Source organism: Carettochelys insculpta, chromosome 5, assembly GCF_033958435.1.
Source record: "Carettochelys insculpta isolate YL-2023 chromosome 5, ASM3395843v1, whole genome shotgun sequence".
NCBI lineage: Eukaryota > Metazoa > Chordata > Testudines > Carettochelyidae > Carettochelys > Carettochelys insculpta.
In genome coordinates this window covers 7,452,121-7,471,766 of record NC_134141.1, presented here as the reverse complement: position 1 = coordinate 7,471,766, position 19,646 = coordinate 7,452,121, and positions in this window count along the sequence as shown.

Sequence of the window (19,646 nt, the reverse complement as noted above, 5' to 3'; positions counted from 1 at the left end):
ATCTCAGCTGTGGTGTTTCTGCATGCCAGCGCAGACTTCCACATTCCAGTGGCTGTAATGACTATTTGCATTTTTTGGTAGTTTTGTTTCAGTTGCGTTTGCGTTAATTTAAGAGCTGGTGTTTTCTGAAGTACAGTCATAATCAAAAGGTTCCCAATTGTGAGACATGTACTTGCCTGGTTGTGGCTGAGAATAAGGAGCAAATAAAGGCCCTTATGTTTCTGCTGGCTAAGGGAAATTTCTGCTGGCTAATAGCCCGGTTTGTGGGCAGCCCCAACCTGCTGCTCAGCAGCTGACTGGCTTGAGAAAACACAAAATCGCTTTCGATAGCTGCAGAACACGAACCAGATCCAGAGTTGATGTAAACTGGCATAACTTAATTGAAGGTTCTGGGTTCAGGAGGGAAAACACCCTTATAGATTGACAAAACAAACCAGCAGTCATGTAACACTTTAAAGACTAACAAAATAATGTATTAAGTGATGAGCTTTTGTGGGACGGATCTGAAGAAGTGGGTCTGTCCCACAACAGCTCATCACCTAATACATGATTTTGTTAGTCTTTAAAGTGCTGCAGGACTGCTGGCTTGTTTCATTAGAACACAGACTAACACAGCTACCTCTCTGTTACTAGCATAGGTTGTAGGTTTTTAATGATGTGGTGCAGGAGTTTGAGTTGGGAGCTATAGGTGATGACAAGTGGTGTTCTGTTATTGACCTTCTTGGGCCTGTCTTGAAGCAGTTGGTTTCTGGGTATTCATCTGGCCCTGTCAATCTGTTTTTCACTTCTCCTCATAGGTAATTAAGTTTTGTAAATGTCTGGTAGAGATCTTGAAGTTTTCGGTCTCTGCCAGTAGGATCAAAACAAATGTGATTGTATCGAGGGGCTTGACTATAAATGTTGGATGGTGCGGGGTGTGCTGGATGGAAGCTGGAGGCACGTAGGTAAGCATAGCAGTCGGTGGATGGGGGCTTTCCAGGAGACAGTGGTGTAAATGTGGCCATCAGGGATTTGCACTGTGGTGTCCAGGAAATGTATCTCTCATGTGGAATGGCTAGGCTGACAGCTGCTTTTGATTTGTTAGAATACAGACTAACACGGCCACCTCTCTGTTACGTACACACTGAGTCGTATGGGGTGTGTGCACTGGGTAGGGAGTGAGGAGTGAGTTGAGTCTTCTGTGAATGAATAGGTTGCTGGAGATGGCTGGAAAGACAAGGACTGAACTGGGCGTGGAGATTCAGTGGAAGTCTACGTTGGCACAAAGAGACCTGCTTCACAGCTGCAGCAGGAGGGATCAAGCTGTGAGGCTCCGCTAGGAAGCCCTGCAAAGTGATAGATCTCTCAGCGTCCAGGCTGGTGCAAATGTTTACACCTCAATATTTAACCCCACAGCCTAAGGCCCACAAGCCTGAGTTAATTGAGCTGGGCTCTGAGACTTTCAGCTGCAGGTGTTTGATTGCGATGTGGACGGATTCTAAATCTTAAAGAGGGTTGTCGCTGAGGGCTTTTTTCCTAGGCATGTCCACACTCTGCTTGATCTTCCAATGTTGCCAAGCCCATAGGTTAAACAGGAAAAAACAACTGAGTCACATCATCAGCCGGTGGAAACTGACACAGCTCTCTTGGTACAGCTGGAATGGTTTGCACCAATAGAAGACCTGACCCGATGTTTTCAGCACTTGGTTTTGTTCCGGGGTCAGCAACCGAAGAGCAGGAGCAGCCATTTTTTTTGAATTTGGTAAAAAACCCTCAATAACTCCAGAGCTGCAATGCAGTGAATACGAGACGGTCCTTAACAGATAATGTCAAACCACACTTTTTTGTAACCCCTATTCTAAGAACAGCGCGCCCACCTCCCACAATGCACTGCACATATTAAAGGGGGACTTATACAACATTCCGAGCTCATGTATCATTTGCTATTTAGATATGAGTTGTTCATTGCTGGGCTTTTATATTCACTGCAATATCGAAAATAATCAGGAGGGTTTTTTTTTTGTTTTGTTTGTTTTTTTTTTACTTTGCAATTATAGCATCAGGAACCACAAAGAAGTCCTTAAAGAACTACGTGTGGGTCCAGAGCTGCAGGTTGCAGACCCCTGGGTTTGTTGTTCCTTTGGCCCTGGTGGCTGACAGCGCTGGAAACTGAACTCTCTTTTTAATTATCATTAAGCCTGTGAGTTAACCAGGAGGGCTTTCTTTTGACACCGGCTTAGTCAATTACAACAAGGAGGCTGCATTCCCCTGGATTGGAGCCCTGGCCACAAACCAACAAAAGGGAATATAAATGACCCATAAAGCTGAAATGATGTCCTTAAGCTGCCTCCTAGTACTGCCATGCACAAAGGTCTATTTTGGTATCGCTTGCAGTCTGCAGAAGGAGGCTTGTTACATAAAGTGACACAGTAAGGGGCTTAAAACAGCTCTCCCCTTTAACCCATGCATACATGGGGCCAAATACTCAGCTGATAGGTTACTCCACTGAAAACACTGGAGTTTTGAAATTAGAGAATTGGAGAAATGGTGTTTTCTGCCTAGCTAGAGAGGAAAAAAAAACTACTACAGTATCTTCCTAAACCATAGCTAGATATGGGTGGGGGTCATCAAAGCCCTGCTGAATTGGCAGTGTAAGAAACACACAGATTGTGTCCTGTCTCCAAGGTGGAGCTACAACCCTCTGTCTCCATCACCTGGAACTATTACTCGGTGTTTGTAGAACATGTTGCACATTGAGTCCCTGATCTTGGTTGGTCTCCAGGCCCTATGTTATTAAGCATGATTCAATGACAACCAATCCTGTGGCACAGAGCGTTAATGAGGTGTTCAAGTCACAAGTGCAACTGCGAGTTGACCCAAGTGTCAAGAGTAGGGTTATTTGATGGGATTCAAAATCCACCCCTCCTCATCTACGGTCTTTGATGTGGGATTTTATCCATTGCAGACGCTTCTAATTTGTCAGATGTGAACGCTGTTGCTCAGTTTCCACTTAAAAAATGCTGACATCTGCTTCCACACCCATATCGCCAGTAAGCAACAGGACACAGCTGGAAACCTGGACACAAATAAAGCACACTCAAAACTCAACAGTGACTCAACATTTTAAAGGAAGAGAGTCGGGTTTGACAGCCACAATTTTAGAACTGCGTGTGAACAACAATGTTCCCTCTAATGTTTCCCATCCATGTGTGGAATAAATTTTATGTGCCCCAAAGCACGTGCAGATGCGTACCACCAGGACAAATACATGTTATTGTGGGTGCTCTGCTAATTAGCTGAGGGGCATTTGAATCTCTTCTGGGTGGCTTCCCAAACACCCAGCTTACGGGGAACACTGATGAGCAACTGCGTGAATGAAAATAGCACATGCGAAATTTCTGCACCCATAAATATCCGAGTCTACAATGAGTCAGTAAGGTAGATGCAAAGTGTGCCCTGAGCCCTGCTCATATCCAAAGATGTAGTCTTAAATTTGCCCTTGACAGCCTGTGGTAGAAACAGGCCTGATCTTTCCCTTTGTATCTTCATTGGGCACAGTTCTTCTCCCTGTTTCTCAAGATATTCAAATCTCAAATGCTGTGAAAGGGACTGCAAAAGGCCAGTGAAATTTCTCACTAATAACATCAAAGGTTTGGAGGGAATAAGACATGATTATAGTGTAACTGCTAAAAGGACGTTAACAACGATTGCTCAATTGCCGTGTATTCCTAATGCCAACAGATTCCACAGTTTAGACGTTTGTGGGGAAAGGGTTGAGCAGGAAATGTATCTATGCAGAGCACTGACTGAGTCACTGTATTTTGCAGAGCTTCTTACCATTGATATTGAGGCCAAGAGCACTGAGTGGTGGTGTAAAGGTTTTGTAACAGAACTCAAGGGAGCTACATAAGCCTCTCAGGAGTGGGGGAAAAAAACTGGTGTGGGTTGTGAACACAAACACTTCTACCATAGCTGATACAGGTGGGACAGCAGTGGTGGGCATCTTCCCTGAATTCCTTGGTGTAAACCCAGCTAACTGTTCAGCGTACTGGGTATTCTGGCTGTATAGGCAGTAGTAGTAAGTAATGAGAACAACAAGAAGTCTTGTCGCGCCTTATAGGCTAACTTCTTGTTGTTCTCAAGCTGCAGACTAACACGGCTACCTCTCCGATAGTCATGAGACTCTTCCTCTCCTACATCTTGGAGCACAGGCCATTCGCCAGCATTCCCTGTCCTGGGCGATCTTTTCCAGTTCTGACCAGGCAGGTCCTGTCTTTTTAGTGTCTCTTTTCAGGTGTTTCTTGGGCACCCTCTTTTCCTTTTCCCTGGTGGGTTCCCACTGAAGGCTTGCCTTGTGATATTGAAGGTTGTTTTCTGAGGGTAGGTCCAATCCATCTCCATCTTCTCTTCCTGATTTCTTCTTCGGCAGGGAGATGGTGAGTCATTTGCCACAGGTCTTGGTTGTTGATGTTTTATGGCCAGTGGATCCGGAGGATTTTATGGAGGCAGTTATTGGTTAATGTCTGGATTTTTTGACACTCCTCTTAATTGTTCTCCAAGTTTTTGCTCCATACTGTAGTACTGATTGGCTGTACAGATGGGGACATGATAATTGATTTACCTTTCCTCTGTCCCCCAGCTTTACATATGGCAAAACAGCCCAGGATATGCTATAGACCAGCGTTTCCCAAAGCGTGGTCTGCAGCCCAGTACTGGTCCTTGGGAAAAAAAATACTGGTCCTTGGAAAATATGCAAATGATTATGCACAATCCTATTAATTTGGTACACGTTGCATTTTTCTGCATAGTTAGGGTAATAACAATAAGTAAGGCACTTAAGTATTTTATATCAAGATTTATATTATTTTGTACTATTATTATTGTGAATAAATAATAAACTGTGAAAATGTATTAATTTTTCATTTTTTTATCTGTGTTTATATTTTTAGGCTGCAAAAAGAGCTACTGAAAAATACAGGTTCCAACTATATTAAGTTTGGGAAACCCTGCTATAGGCCATACAGCTCTGGGTGCATGTTTTCCAAGCACCCCATCTCCATTGCTGAGGCAGCATGGTATTTTCTCAGCGTGCAGACTTTCCCAGCTAAAAAGCATAGGTTAGAGCGGGGAAGTGCTGTGGATTTGCACAAGTGGCTGTGATGGCCACAAAGCTGCTTCATCCTTCCCTGGTTTTCTTCCACTTTTGAACCTCCAGTTGTGGTTGAAAAGAAGCTTTCCCCACCTCCTCGCCATACGAGAGATGAGGTTGCAGCCCCACTTGTATTTGCTCAGTCCAGCCCTCTGCTTTCATCAAGGAGGCACAGATGGGCCAGACCTAAGCGTCTGCTTGAAATGCCAGGATTGGTGTCTGCTGTCCAAACACAAATGGAACCGTGTCACTTATAATTGTAATGGTGACTGTGTCACGAAGAGCTGACAATCCTGGTTGCAAGTGTTTAGTGTGGACAGGGTCTCAAAAGGGGCTTATAAATGATAAGTCATCATTGAGAAAGTCTGTGGGGGGTCCCACAGGGATCAGTTTGGGGCAGTGTTCCTTGTATGCTGAGTGCTTGGGTGGCCACCAAGGGAGATGCTACCTAGGTGATTAGCAGAGCACCCACAGTGAGCACCAGTGTTTCCCCTGGTGGTGCACATCCACACATGTCTTGGTGCACATAACAAAAATTATTCTGCACACCCCTGAGAAAAAATGAGAGGCAACACTGGTTCTGGGCCCTTTGCACTGTAACATTTTTGTCAGCAACTTGGAAGAAAATATAAAATCACCACTGATCCAGTTAGCGAGTGATACAAAAACTGGAGGATAAATAACGAAGAGGACAGGCCACGGTTGCAATCGATCTGGATTGTTTGGTAAGATGGATGTGAGTGAAAAAGAGGTGTTTTAATACAACTAAATGTATACATCTAGGAGTAAGGAATACAGGTCACCCCTTCAGCCTGGGGTACTCTGTTTTGGGAAGTAGTGACTCTGAAAAATATTGGGGGTTGGATCAGTTGAACTATAGCACCCAATGTGATGCTCTGGCCAAAAGGGCGTGTGCATCCTGGGATGCATAAATACGGGACTCTCAGGGACCAGTAGAGAGGTTATTTTACCTCTAAATTTGGCCCTGATGTCACCACTGCTGGAATTCTGTGTGCCCACAATTCAAGGAGGATGTTGAGAAATGGGAGAGGGTTCAGAGAAGACCCACAAGAATGATTAAAGGTTTAGAAAATGCACCTTGTAGCGATAGACTCGAGGAGCTCCATTTATTCAGCTTAGCATACAGAAAGCTAAGTAACGCGTGACTTGATTGCTGTCTATAAGAACCAAAATGGGGAATAAGTATCTAATAGGGGGCTCTCCAGTCCAGCGGAGCAAGGTATAACATGATCCAGAGGCTGGTAGTTGAAGCTAGACATATTCAAACTAGCATTCAGAAGCTAGACTAGAAATAAAGTGTACCTTTAACAGCGAGCGGAATTGACCAGCAATGGGGACAAATGGCCAAGGACTGTGGTGGATATTCCATCACTGACCATTTTTAAATCAAGATGTGAGGTGTTTTTCAAAAAGATCTGCTGCGGGAGTAGTTTTGGGGAAGGTCTATGGCCTGTGTTACAAGAAGTCAGAGTAAATCACCCCAGTGTTCCCTTCTGGCCTGGACATCTCGGAATCTAAGGCCTGATCATTAGGGTTACCATGTTAAAAAGAGGACGCCCCTGCAGGGAGTGTGTCTGTATCAGTATCTACCAACTCACACTGTATTAATGTATATATAGTACAGTGATGCAACATGAGTTGGTAAATAGAGAGACACTGCCTCGGGGGGTGTCTTCTTTTTGAAAGGTCAAATATGGTAACCCTACTGGGCGTAGATCTGTGGGACTCGTCAAAGGAAGGTAGGTTTCCTGAAAAGAATTTTGATTCCTTGATGGAAAAATCTGAAGACGCAAACACCAATAGTTTTTAGCTTTCCTTTCCCTCTCTTCCTCTTCCCGCCCCCCCCCCCCCCCGCCAAACTTCTGTCCTTTTTTCTGTTTTGCTTGCACTTTTTTCTGTTGGGTAAAACCAGTGGGGGCAGGGAGATGGGAGACAGAAGGAGAACTGTTAGTGACTTACGTAAACCCTTGCACTCCGCTTGGGGCATAGGTCATATTCAAAGCTCCTCTGCTTCACTCTCTCTCAAGGCAAAACTTTTAGCTGACCCCTAGTTGTTGTCCTTCAATCTCCTCCTAAGGAACACTGAGGCTGGGTCTAAATTTGCTCCCGACTTCGAAGGGGGTGTGGTTACGAGGGCTTCGGGAGATTACTAATGAAGTGCTGCAGTGAATATTCAGCACTTCATGAGGCTAATCTTCCCCTGCGGCAACTTCAAAGCTTCAAACTTTAAAGTGCCGGCGTGTGTGTAGCCGTGGGCACTTCAAAGTGTCCGTACTACTTCGAAGTCCCTTTACTCCTCAAAATTTTGAGTAAAGGGACATTGAAGTAGTCCGGACACATGCCAGCACTTTGACGTTTGAAGCCTCAAAGCTGCTGCCGGGGAAAATTAGCCTAATGAATTGCTGCATAGTCACCGCAGCACTTCGTTAGTAATCTCCTGGCGCCCTGATTACTATGCTCCTTTCGAAGTTGGGGGCAAGTGTAGACAAGCCTTAAATGAGGAAAAAGCACAAACATTGAATTTTTTGTGTTTCAATTTAGAAAACGGGATTTTCATTTTAAAAAAAAATTTTCCCCCACTAAAGCTATTTACCACTTTTTGGGGTTTGAAAAAACACCATTTTTATCTGACAAGCTTTTGAATGAAATGTTTGACCAGAACTATACCCATAGTTGAACAGTGCAGTCACAGACATCTGCATTAACTATATCAAAGTTGGCATCAGTGTGGCATGTGATTTGATTTTAGGTGAAGGAGACAACACAATAACTCAACCTTAGGTTGCTTATGCATGGCAACTGGTGAGTGTTTCGGTCCTGTCACAGCCACTGTTATGAATAAACTATAATTGCATAGTAAACAGCTCTTGCATCAGGTTTACCACCACTGGAGATTTATTTGTTATGCTTCCTTGAACTTGCATAATCAAATTGTTAACATTGGCTTTAAAGCTGTGTATCGATCATTGTGTGCAATGTTGAGAAGTTAAAGTGTCTGTTTTAAGTAGATCTTAAATATTTGAAAAACAATGGTCGGAGGACTTTGACAGGTTGCCTGCAGTTTTGTTCAAGCAGCTTACAATGGGGGGGGGGGTGCGTGCGGAAGAATGCCTACCAATGGGTGCATTGACACATTGGTTATTGGTACCATTCTTCCAACCTCACCTCTGCAGACCAAACCCTGTGCTCATGTGGCTGCAGCTGGAGAATCATGGCCTAAAATTGGACACTGCTGAGAAGACTAACAATGCATATGTGGCCCCGCTCCATGGAGTTCCCAAGCTCGGCAGGGCTGTTGTCAGACTGAATTCAATACAACTTTTGAATGTTGCTAATGGTCAGTTGGAACTTGTTAGCTCTACCAGCTGAATAGCAAAACATCATCTTCCCAGGTCTGTTCTGCACTAGGCAGGAAAGTGGCTTGTAGATACACAATTCTAGCTATGGCAATTGTGCAGCTAGAATCAACTTATCTGCAATCGACTTACCTAGCTGTCTTCCCAGAGGGAGGCTGATGGGAGAAAATCTCCCTTCAACTTCCTCACCCCTCACGATATCGAGGAGTACAGGGCCGACTGCTGACCCCAAACAGTTCAGTTTTGTGTGTCTCCACCAGATGTGTGTAATCGAACTCTGGAAGCTCTACCCTGACTTAGTTGATCTCCCACACAGTCTAAACCACAGATCTGCAACCTGTGGCTCTGGAGCTGCATGCAGCTGTTTAAGGCCGCCTTTGTGGCTCATCATCATCAATAACCGTGGGCTCAGCACCTACTGGTGTCTGGTGCCTTTCTCACTATTTCCTTCCACCTTTCCCTGTCCAGTGCAGAGTGGCTTAGTTTCTGTAGACTAGCTCCGCACCACTCTACTACATCATCTATCCATTCTCTGTGGGGGTCTGCCTCTCCTATTCGAACATCCATTATGCCGAATACCAGGGTCTTGATTTTTTGTTCGTCGTTCATTCTGCAAATAGGCCCCAATCATTGTAGCTTCAGTTTTATAACCTTCTGCAGCAGGGTCTCTTTCGGCTGTATCTTCCTATATAATTCCTCATTGGTGACCTTCTGTATCCATCCTATTCTCAGAATCATTCTATAACAACTTCTTTCGAACACCAGTATTCTTCTTCTTGAATCTTTCGTTATCACCCATGTCTCACATCCGTCCAACATGCTGCTGAACACACGTTTTCAAGATGCTCAACTTCATTCCTAATCTAGTTGCTTTGCTTTTCCAGATCTTATCCATCACCTTCAAACTCGCTCTTGCTTTTGCTATTCCAGTCACTATTTCCTTCTTACAGTCTAGATCATACGTTATGTTGCTCCCCAGATACGTGAACTTCTCTACATTTTCTAGTTCAATACCATCCACACTGATCTTCCTTCCTATTTCCTTATCTCCAAATGCCATTGTTTTTGTTTTATCGATGTTCATAATCAGTCCATACCGCCTCCCTTCTTCATTTAACACCTGCACTGTTTTCGCTAGCTTCTCCTCATCTCCCTCAATGATAACCATATCATCCACAAACCTCAAGTTGTTAATTCTTTTCCCATGCACAGATATCCCTTCTACCTCTTTCTTGATCTTGTCCATCACGCTCTCCAGATGTGTGATGAAGATACTTGGAGATATTGGATCTCCTTGTCTTGTACCTCTACTTGTTTTAAACCAACTTCCCAACTCCCCGCATGTTTTCACTGCTGCCTCCACATTGTCACTGATATCCCTCAACAACTGTATCAGTCTGCTATCCACTCCATATGACTCCAACACCGCTCAAGTCACTTTCTGATCTATACTGTCAAATGCCCTTTTGAAAATCAACGAAGCAAGTGTATTCATTCTTGTCCTTTCGTCGAGCTTTCTCCGCTATCAGTCTTAGTGCCAAGATCTGCTGTATGGTACTTCTATCTTTTCTGAACCCTGCTTGCTCATGTGCTGTAGGTTCTTCTAGCTGCGATCTTAGTTTCTTCATCAGTATCATCATCAACACCTTGTCTAGACGACGCGTTAGGGTAATCGTTCTGCAGTTCTTGCACTCCAGTTGCAAAGTAAAACAAACAAACAAACCTCCTTGATTATCTTCAGTAAATGGTGACTAAAAGTCCAACAACGCACATATATATAGGTAGTCCGTTGCGTCCGATGATGACGTCTTGAGCTTGCACAATCTCATCGGTTGTGGACTCGCATGTGGCTGAGGAGTCCAAGCTTTGAACGGCATGGGCATTCACAGTGGGGGCAAGGGAACTGTCCTGGCTCTGTTGGTGCGGCTGCTGCTGTTGCTTTCTTCCTCTCACGAGCACCAATGAGGTGTACACATTGCTGCTCTTCAAAGTTGTTGTATGCGTGTCGTACAAGAGCACACCAGCCTGTTCGGTCTTTTGCATGCTGCTCTAGCTGATCTGGTTTTAAACCAGCATGAGCAATGTTGGCCTTCACGCAGTCTTTATACCTCTTGCGAGGCCGACCTTGATTCCTTTTGCCCTGGGAGAGTTCACCATAGAGGAGTTGATTAGGGATTCTTGACTCCTCCATTCGTATGACGTGCCCTGTCCTGGGCTTTCAGAATCATGGCTTTGATGCTCGTGGTTCCTGCTCTGTCCAGGACTTCCAGGTTTGTAACTCTGTCCTGCCATCAAATATGCAGTATTGACCTCAGGCTGCATGTGTGGAAGCGCTCCAGCAGTTTTAAGTTTTCTGTATGAGGTCCAGGTTTCACAGCCATAGAGGAGACTGGTCAGGACTACAGCCTTGTACACTTTCAATTTAGTGGACTGTCTGATATTGTGCTGATATAACACTCACAGTCTCAGACGTCCTAGTGCCCAGCTGGCCTGGCAGATTCTGGCATTGATTTCTTTGTCAGCAATGAACAATAAACAACTCATACCTAAATAGCAAACAATATGCGATCTCCAAAAGTTGAAAAACTTCCCCTTTAATATGTGCAGTGCATTGTGGGCTATGATACTATATCCATGTTTTGATCATGTTGCTAATAAAGTCTTGATTTTGAAAAGCAAAAGGAAGCTTGTGGCATTCCTGCTGGGAAGGGCAACACGTATGTAAAGAAAGAAAACTGAAATGAAACATGAAGTAAAATTGGCATCATTAAAGTAAGTTCAGAAGTGAAAGTCTGGAAGACAGTGGTACAAACACACACATATAGCATGAGGCAATAGAACATGTAAGCCGCGTCTACACGTGCCGGCTACTTCGAAGTACCCACGCCAACTTCGAAATAGCGCCCGCCATGTCTACACGTGGCGAGCGCTATTTCGAAGTTGACATCGACGTAAGGTGGTGAGATGTCGAAGTCGCTATCCTCATGAGGGGATGGGAATAGCACCCTACTTCGAAATTGAACGTCGAAGTAGGGCACGTGTAGCCGATCTGCGTCCCACAACATCAAAATAGCGGGGTCCGCCATGGTGACCATCAGCTGAGGGGTTGAGAGACGCTCTCTCTCCAGCCCCTGTGGGGCTCCATGGTCACCATGTGCAGCAGCCCTTAGCCCAGGGCTTCTGGCTGCTGCTGCTGCAGCTGGGGATCCATGCTGCATGCACAGGGTCTGCAACCAGTTGTCGGCTCTGTGGATCTTGTGTTGTATAGTGCAAGTGTGTCTGGGAGGGGCTCTTTAAGGGCGCGGCTTGCTGTTGAGTCTGCCCTGTGACCCTGTCTGCAGCTGTTCCTGGCACCCTTATTTCGATGTGGGCCGCTTTGGTGTGTAGACACTCCCCTGCAGCGCCTACTTCGATGTAGTGCTGCCCAACGTCAACGTTGAGCGTCGACGGCACCAGTCCTGGAGGACGTGGAGACGTTATTTGATGTCACTACATCAAAATAAGCTCTTTCAATGTAGCATTCACGTGTAGCCGTAGCTGTAAAGTGCTTGTGACCGTCCTGCAGTAAACACATAGTGCATTACAAATCATTGTGTGCACTGTTCTTAAAATAGGGGTTACAAAAAGTCTGGTCTGATATTATTTATTAAGGACCATCTCATATTCACATGCATCGCAGCTCTTGCATTATCGAGTTTTTTAGCAAATTTGAAAAAAATGGCTCTTGTTATTTTGATCGTCAACCCCTGATCTAGACGTATCCTCAGCTTTAAACAAACTCACCCATCCCAAGGCAGCTACATTTTGAAAAGCCCCCCTTCTGCTAATACACTGAGACAGGGAGCCGAATGTTGAAGCTGTAATTTTGAAGCGATTTAGAGTGGAGTTTTTAAAGTTAATTAAGTTCCCGTTCAGTTGAGTGTTCTAATCCCAGCCTTGTTTCCCTTTGAAATGGAGCGATTAGCATTTCTTATATTGTAGAGGAATTTTTGCAGAGCATGCGTAAGGGACCAGAACTGGGGCTCTGCTCTGTTTCTGTCTCCACCTTTGCTTTTTTATTCTTTATAACAATAAGTAGGGTGATCATCCATCCTGGGTTCAGAGGGACAGTCCTGCATTTGGGATGCCAGGAGGGTGTCCTGATTTATTTTGTCAAAGGGGCTAATTGCCCTATATTTTCGGGCGGCTGCAGCCTGCTTCTCTCGGCAGGGGGAGCTGGGTGCTGGACCAAGTGGCAGTGCGGCTGCCCCCCCAGATTCTCCCTGCTAGGGGAGCCGGGAGCCAGACCCAGCCACATCTACCCCACCCCAGCTTCCCCCAGCTGGGGTGCTGGGAGCCAGAGCTGCAGCACAGTGGCCTCTCCAACTGGTGGAAGTCGGGAGTTTCAATGGCAGCGTGACAGCCCCCACAGGGCAGCCACCCCCTGACTCCCAAACAGGGTGACCATCTGTCCCATTTAAGTTGGGACAGCATCAGTCCCCTTGTCCTCTGTTTGGGTGGGGGAGATATGGTCACCCTGACAACAAGAGTGTGTGATTCAGCAGCCCATGCCCCTTCATTTTTAAGGACTGAAAAACCTCATGTTCTGCATCTCTGAGGCCTGTTTTTTCTCCAGCCAAACCAAAAATGACGAGATGACATGCTCCTCGTATTTTTAAATTTATGGTTTTATTTACAGGCAGGAATTTCATTTAATATGGACTTTTGACCTGTCATAAATCAGGCTACAAAACATTTTCTTTGCAGGACGTCTTCAGGGACATCAGCTCTCAAGGACAGGTTCCTTCCTTCTGTTAGCAGAGTGAATCACCATTCCCTTTTCCCTGTTAACTTTTGGGATGTGACGGACACCTCTCATAGGTAGTGAAACTAAGGGTGTGTGGGATGCTGCAGTACCTCCTGGCTTCACATTGTTTCCATTATATATAGGGTTCTTAACACCCCCCGATAGAAAAATTCTCCCAGCACCTCTGTCTCAGGGGAATCCATAGAGATTTCCTCTATGCAGCAGGGTATCAGAGAGAAACACACTGAACCTGATCAATAATGAATTGGATTCCTGGGGAAACGAAGCCCTGTTTTGGAGAGGAATTCATTTAGCATAAATGAGATCACTACATAAAATGTATCCACATTTATTGAGTCAGGATTTAAGATAAGTTGCAGGTGACACTCGGTGGTTACAGCACAATAATGGGACTGAGTCACCGGCTGCAAGCTGGCACAGTTCCACTGATTTGAAGATGCAGAACTGGCGTGACAGACTAGTGAATCAGGCCCGATGCGTGTATACAAAATGCAAGATTGGGGCAGACCAGAGAGCTGTCTAACTGGGGACTGGCACAAGATGCCTCAGAAGGCTGCCTAAGAATCCTACAGGAGTAGCGCTGGTGTACAGTCTTGTCTAGATTGCTGCCTGTCCTGGCTCCGTGTTCACTGAAGAAAATTAACTGCGTCATATCTCTCTATTTTCTGAAATACTGAAGGGTATTTCTAAAGGGCGTTCCCGGGATGACTTGTGTAAAACTGAAGTTCCAGTTTAGAAATCTGGTATTTAGTTTGTCTTGGGAGGAGCTGGCCTTGGGTTTCTGGCACCCAGGATTGAAAATATACTGAAATTGCATTATGGTAGTTTTACACGGTTTTAAGAAGGGAAAAGCAACCTAACGAAATGAGGCTACTTTGAAGCTCTGAATTTTAGCATATGCATTCCATCTGCAGGATCTGATTTTTTTCTTCCACCTTATTTAAATTGGATAATATCTAGTGCCTTTTTTTGTACCAAAGGAGAAGCTGGTACTCAGCTGACTCCCCAACCCTCACCCCCAAGCCAAGCCCGTGGCTGGGGCTGCTGAGGTGCTGGGGTACTCAGTACTGGCAAGTACCAACACAAAAAAAGCACTGATAATGTCTATCGATTGTCTCTGGCTTGTGCATTTTGTGAATGACTGCTTTGGTAGATAGTACCAGAGATGGGTTCTAGCTACTATATATCATAGTATAGACTATTTATCTTGAGAAACTAATGATTGGGGCAGAAACTTTGGTGATAATGAATACAACTCCTGGAAACTTATACTCTTTCTGCCCTAGACAGGTGTTGCTGGACCAAGCCTTCCTTAAAAATGCATGAATTTAAGTATCTGCAGCAGTTTAGCTTAGAATTCTAGACAGAGATCACAGACTAACACAGTGATTTGACTTTGAGATTGAGCCTGACTGACAGTCAGGTTTTGAACTTTCTTAGAGCGGTGTCTAAGAAAACCAGGAAAGCCATCATGTTATTCTGGTTTATTAAGCCAACGTGACTGAGAGCAGACCTCAGTCTTGCATAAAAGAATCTCAAGTTTGAATCATTACAAGTAACACCAAAAGGCCTCACATCAATGGAGATACACCAGTGGAAAATTTAAATTACTCACACCGAGTTTGCAGGAAAAAAAAACATTTCTCCCATCATGTTTTGTGTAAGTATTTCAGAAGTGAGAGAGTTTTGCATATAGTCGTTTTCACTTCCACCTGCAGCAAGTTGCACTTCCTGGTCCCATGCACTAGTAACATGATGCTACTACTCCAGATTCCCCCATGTGTGCCGTCTAGTGGGTACTGCAAGAGAGGGCAATGCTTTCAAAGCATGTTTTTGCACATCTGACTTCTTCACTTCAAAAGCGCAACCAGCCAGCTTGTACATCTCCATATATAGCAAGAGCTCCATGTTCATATAGAGAATAGCCCGCTGAAAATCTGGCCCATACGATATATCACAGGCTGAAATGCTTTTGCAGGTGTCTTAGTGGTTGCTAATTTTACAAGGCTTTGTAAATTATACATGCGGTTTTTAGCCCTTTACTCATCCCATAGTGCTTTCCCTTGGATAGGGTGAGTGCCACCATTAACTTCAGAGAAGTAGAGGAGGGTCCTTAACATTATGATAATACAATAGGCATCCATTTATGTATATTTGCATTTGGATAACTTGAAGAAGGAAAGGGGGCCTGATGACTAAATTTAGAATATCTAACCATTTTCATCGGCGGCTTTGCTTGTTTTGTAAACTATGGAGCGGATCAGCGGGTACTCGGAATAGTTTCATTGAATTGAATCCACCAGTTGAAGATCTGGCCAACTCGATAGACCTTTGTTTTGTTTTTTGAAATATACCCTGGTTGATATTTGTGCCTGGCAGAGTAGAGAAGAGATACTGCATAGTTACGCTTGTGTAACCTAAGGACTCACCCGTCTTGTAGGGAGCATAGTGCTCGTCTTGTAGAGAATTCAGAACCCTCACAAATGACTAATTATGATAATCCTTAAATCATTTGGTATCCACATTGTACAGCTAATGTAGCATTTCACACCTTCTATGCATAGGAGCAGGAGCAAAGTGTGTGTGTGGGGGTGGGGGTGATGCAGTACCCCCTCCCTTGTAGCACGTTCCATTAGATACAGGGTCTCCAGTTTGGTTCAACAGCTTTCTCCACCTCCACTCTAAAAATTATTCCAGCACCTTTGCTTCCATGGGGCAGTAGGCCAGGGTGCGAGGCCCGGTGCTCCAGGTCATTGTTCTCCTTCAGCTCTCCAAATGGCAGCCTGTCTTTCACAAAGGTGCTGACTTAGTTATTACTTTTCTCAACCATCTGGAAATACAGGATCAAAAAGAAGCTGGTGGTAGCAGACTGTAGAAACTATCCTGATGTGATGATTTGCCCTGTAGTTGAATAGCCAAGTGCACTTACAGCTGCATGAGGAAAGGTGAAGTGAAGCTGGATGTTAACATCTTGCTTTGCTAAAGAGAACATTTGAAGTCTTCTTCCAGGAAACCCCACTGGAGGCATTTCCGATTGGTGTCAGATAACAAACAAGTCGTTGGAGGAGTTCAAAACCCAGGGCAGATACTTGATGTATTGCAGAACTTCCAGTTTGTACTTGCAAATAGAATAGCAGGGTGGGTGGAAGCTTTAACAAAGGCTGTGTTGCAACATACGACAGTTCCTGAAGTGTGTTGGGAAGCAATTTCCTGAAAAAAAGTTTTACTGAAGAGTTTGCACAACTTTCCTGCTTCCTGACCAGAACCCAAATGGGGTCATATAGGATTAAGAAGATAATATAATACATTAATGTAAGAAACCCAAAGACAGAGGCATGCTAAGCTTTCATTTCCCCTTTTCCTTTCCTTGTTCATTTCCTTTGCTCCTGTAATATACAGCCTACACATACCAAACAGCGATTTGCTCTCTGCTGCCAGATCTAAAGCCCACTGCACTCAATGGAAAGACTTTCACTGTTGCCAGATGGGCTTTGGATCGGCCCCTAACTGAGCGTAACACTGCGTAAGGTGTAGGGAAAATGCTGGGCTAGGTCCCACAGGGCTTTCTCCTTAGAGTATTCAGGGTGAATATGATTATTTTCTCTTGCAACAAGTACCTAGCCTCCTTTCAAGCATCTATTTCCTCCTGTACCCCTCTATCAAATGAGTTCTCTTCCATGAGCCTCAGAAGACTCCACTTTTCCACCCGCCACCTCCCAGACCTGTCTCCCCTCTACTCCATGCTTCTCCCTCTGTGTCAGTTATTACTGCTTCTGGCCAGTCCATTCTGTCTGTCCCATGCTGGTCCAAACCTGCAAGAGAGAGACTGAAGAAGAACCATTGAGGTTTTGGAAGAGGGAGGTGGAATAGATCATAACCCTACACTAGGCCTGAAAGTCAATGCAAGATACATAATTCCAGCTATGGCAATTACATAGCTTGAATCGACAGATCTAGGATCGACTTATCTGGCCGACCTCCCTTATTCCTCACAATAATGAGGAGTACAGGGGTCAACTGTTGAGCCCTGCTAGTTCGATTTTGCGCCTTCCCACTAGGCATGTGAAATCAAACCCTGGAAGAACTCCCAGGAAATATAGACACACCCTGACACTTCCTGTGTGTTCTGAGCTGCTCCACTTCCCCGTGCTGAAAAAGGTCCCAGGGCTAACTTCTGGCCTGCTATGGATTTAATACTCAGTACAGATGAGAACAAACTCTCAGAAAACCATCATCCAGCATAGTATGTCAAGCTCTCACATGGAACCCACAAGGACAACGCAAAAGAGGAAGACCTTGGACAACATGGAGAAGATCTACCGAGACTGAAGGACAACAACTGGGATACTCCTGGGACTAGCTAGAAGTTTTATCCCAAGACAGAGTGAAGTGGAGGAGACTTGTAGATGACCTGTGCTCCACACGCAGTACAAGGGTTTAAGTCAGGTTACAGATTTGGATCTCTGTTCCCCTGGTATAACTCCAAAGCATTGAGACTGTAATGCATCTGCACCTTCAGTGATGGAACTGATATCAGAATACAATCAAAGTCTATATATGTTATGATTTAATTTATTCAGTGAGATTACATAGTCAGGTCCAATTTAGTATTATGCCTTCAGGTTGAATTCAGTGTTTGCATATGTGTTTAGGATCATTGACTTGAATATTCCCTGGTATATTTGAGGCTCACATGGCTAATTGCATTTTAAAGTAGCAGAAATGTAGCACTGTATTTTAAAGTGTAATCCCTTGTGAGTCTATAGGGCAGAACAAGGAGCAATGGACTGAAGTTACAGAAGGAGAAGAGTAGGTAGGATATTAGGAAAAACTATTTCACCAGGAGGGTGGTGAAGCACTGGGATGTGTTGCCTAGAGAGGTGGTGGAATCGCCATCCCCAGAGGTTTTTAAGTCCCAGTTCGACAAAGTCTTAGCTGGGATGATTTAGTTGGGGTTGATCCTGCTCTAGGCAGGGGGCTGGACTAGATGACCTCCTGAGGTCCCTTCCAGACCTAGGGTTCTATGATTCTATTTCAGGGTGTGATTGCTCCCTTTAGTCTTGTTTTAATTTAAAGAATGAAAGAAGCGCAAGGGGAAAAAGTTAATGCAACTTTAGAGCTGAGCAATGAAACACATATAAACCAGGAGGTTCAAAGATATAGTTCCCACATCCTGTCTGCTGCTGTTAAGCAAAGCATTAACAGCATGTACGGTAATGCAAAGGACTTCACTACACAGGAGCAATGGATTTGCAGTGGGAACCCTAATTTAGAATGTCTTGTCTCTTGTGCTTTAAATGTTTTTACCATGTAGATGTTTGTGCATGGAATAATTCACCCTACACTTGCACAGTGACTTTTGTGCTCCTTTAATAGTAATATAACTGTAGGGACTGCAGAAAGGGAAAGCTGAACAGCAACAAACTTCTACAGGCAGATCATCAGCTGGGGTAATCATGAAGCTCTGAGACTTACACCAGCTCAGGTTCTGCTCCCAGCACAGTAAGTTAAGGTAATTGAGTAAGTCTCTCAGGAAGCTGAAAAAAAACGTTGGCTATATGTCTTACAACTATAACTGGTCACATTATGCACTGATAATAATTTTATATATTTTAGCCTTTTTTTCTTTTCATGATTTGATGCCCATTTCTTCCTAATGTGCAACATGTTCATAATATTAGGCAAAAGTGTTTGCAAAAAATAACTTCAGCCTATAGGTTGCTGGTGACCTGCTAACTTTTGCCATTCATAGTTTGTTGCTTGCTGTAAGCAACCTGGAGTGAAAGGCTGGCTCTGTTGAAGGCAATGGAAAACCTCCCATGAGCTCCCAATGGGGCTAGGGTTTCAGCCCTGGTTTGTTTTCATTAACCAGATTACTGAGGGCTCCTCTACAACCAAAGTTGCACTGGTGTAACTGAAGGGGTTATGCAAAAATAATTAAAAGGCTGTGCCATTTACAGCAGGCTTTGAGCACAAAGCGCTAACTGAATACCACTTTTGGCCTTGCCAGGACATGAATTTCCTCAGCCTATACCATCTTCCTCACACCATCAGTGGAGGGAACATGTTGTCCCAAGAAAACCTGGACTGGTGTCACAGCAAACTGGGGCTTTAGAGGCTATTGGGTACATACTCTGATACTCAGCTTTCTGTGTGTGTGCTGAGGACACCATGCCAGAGGGGACCCAAGACATGGAAGCAGCCATGAAGAATTCACTTGTTACTCTGCAGCATTGTTGCAGCCTTTGGAGTAAAGCAAGATAACTAATTCCCAACTCCCCACTTATGTTTGACTGTAGCCACAAGTCACATTTTGGTTTAGCTGAAGCTGATT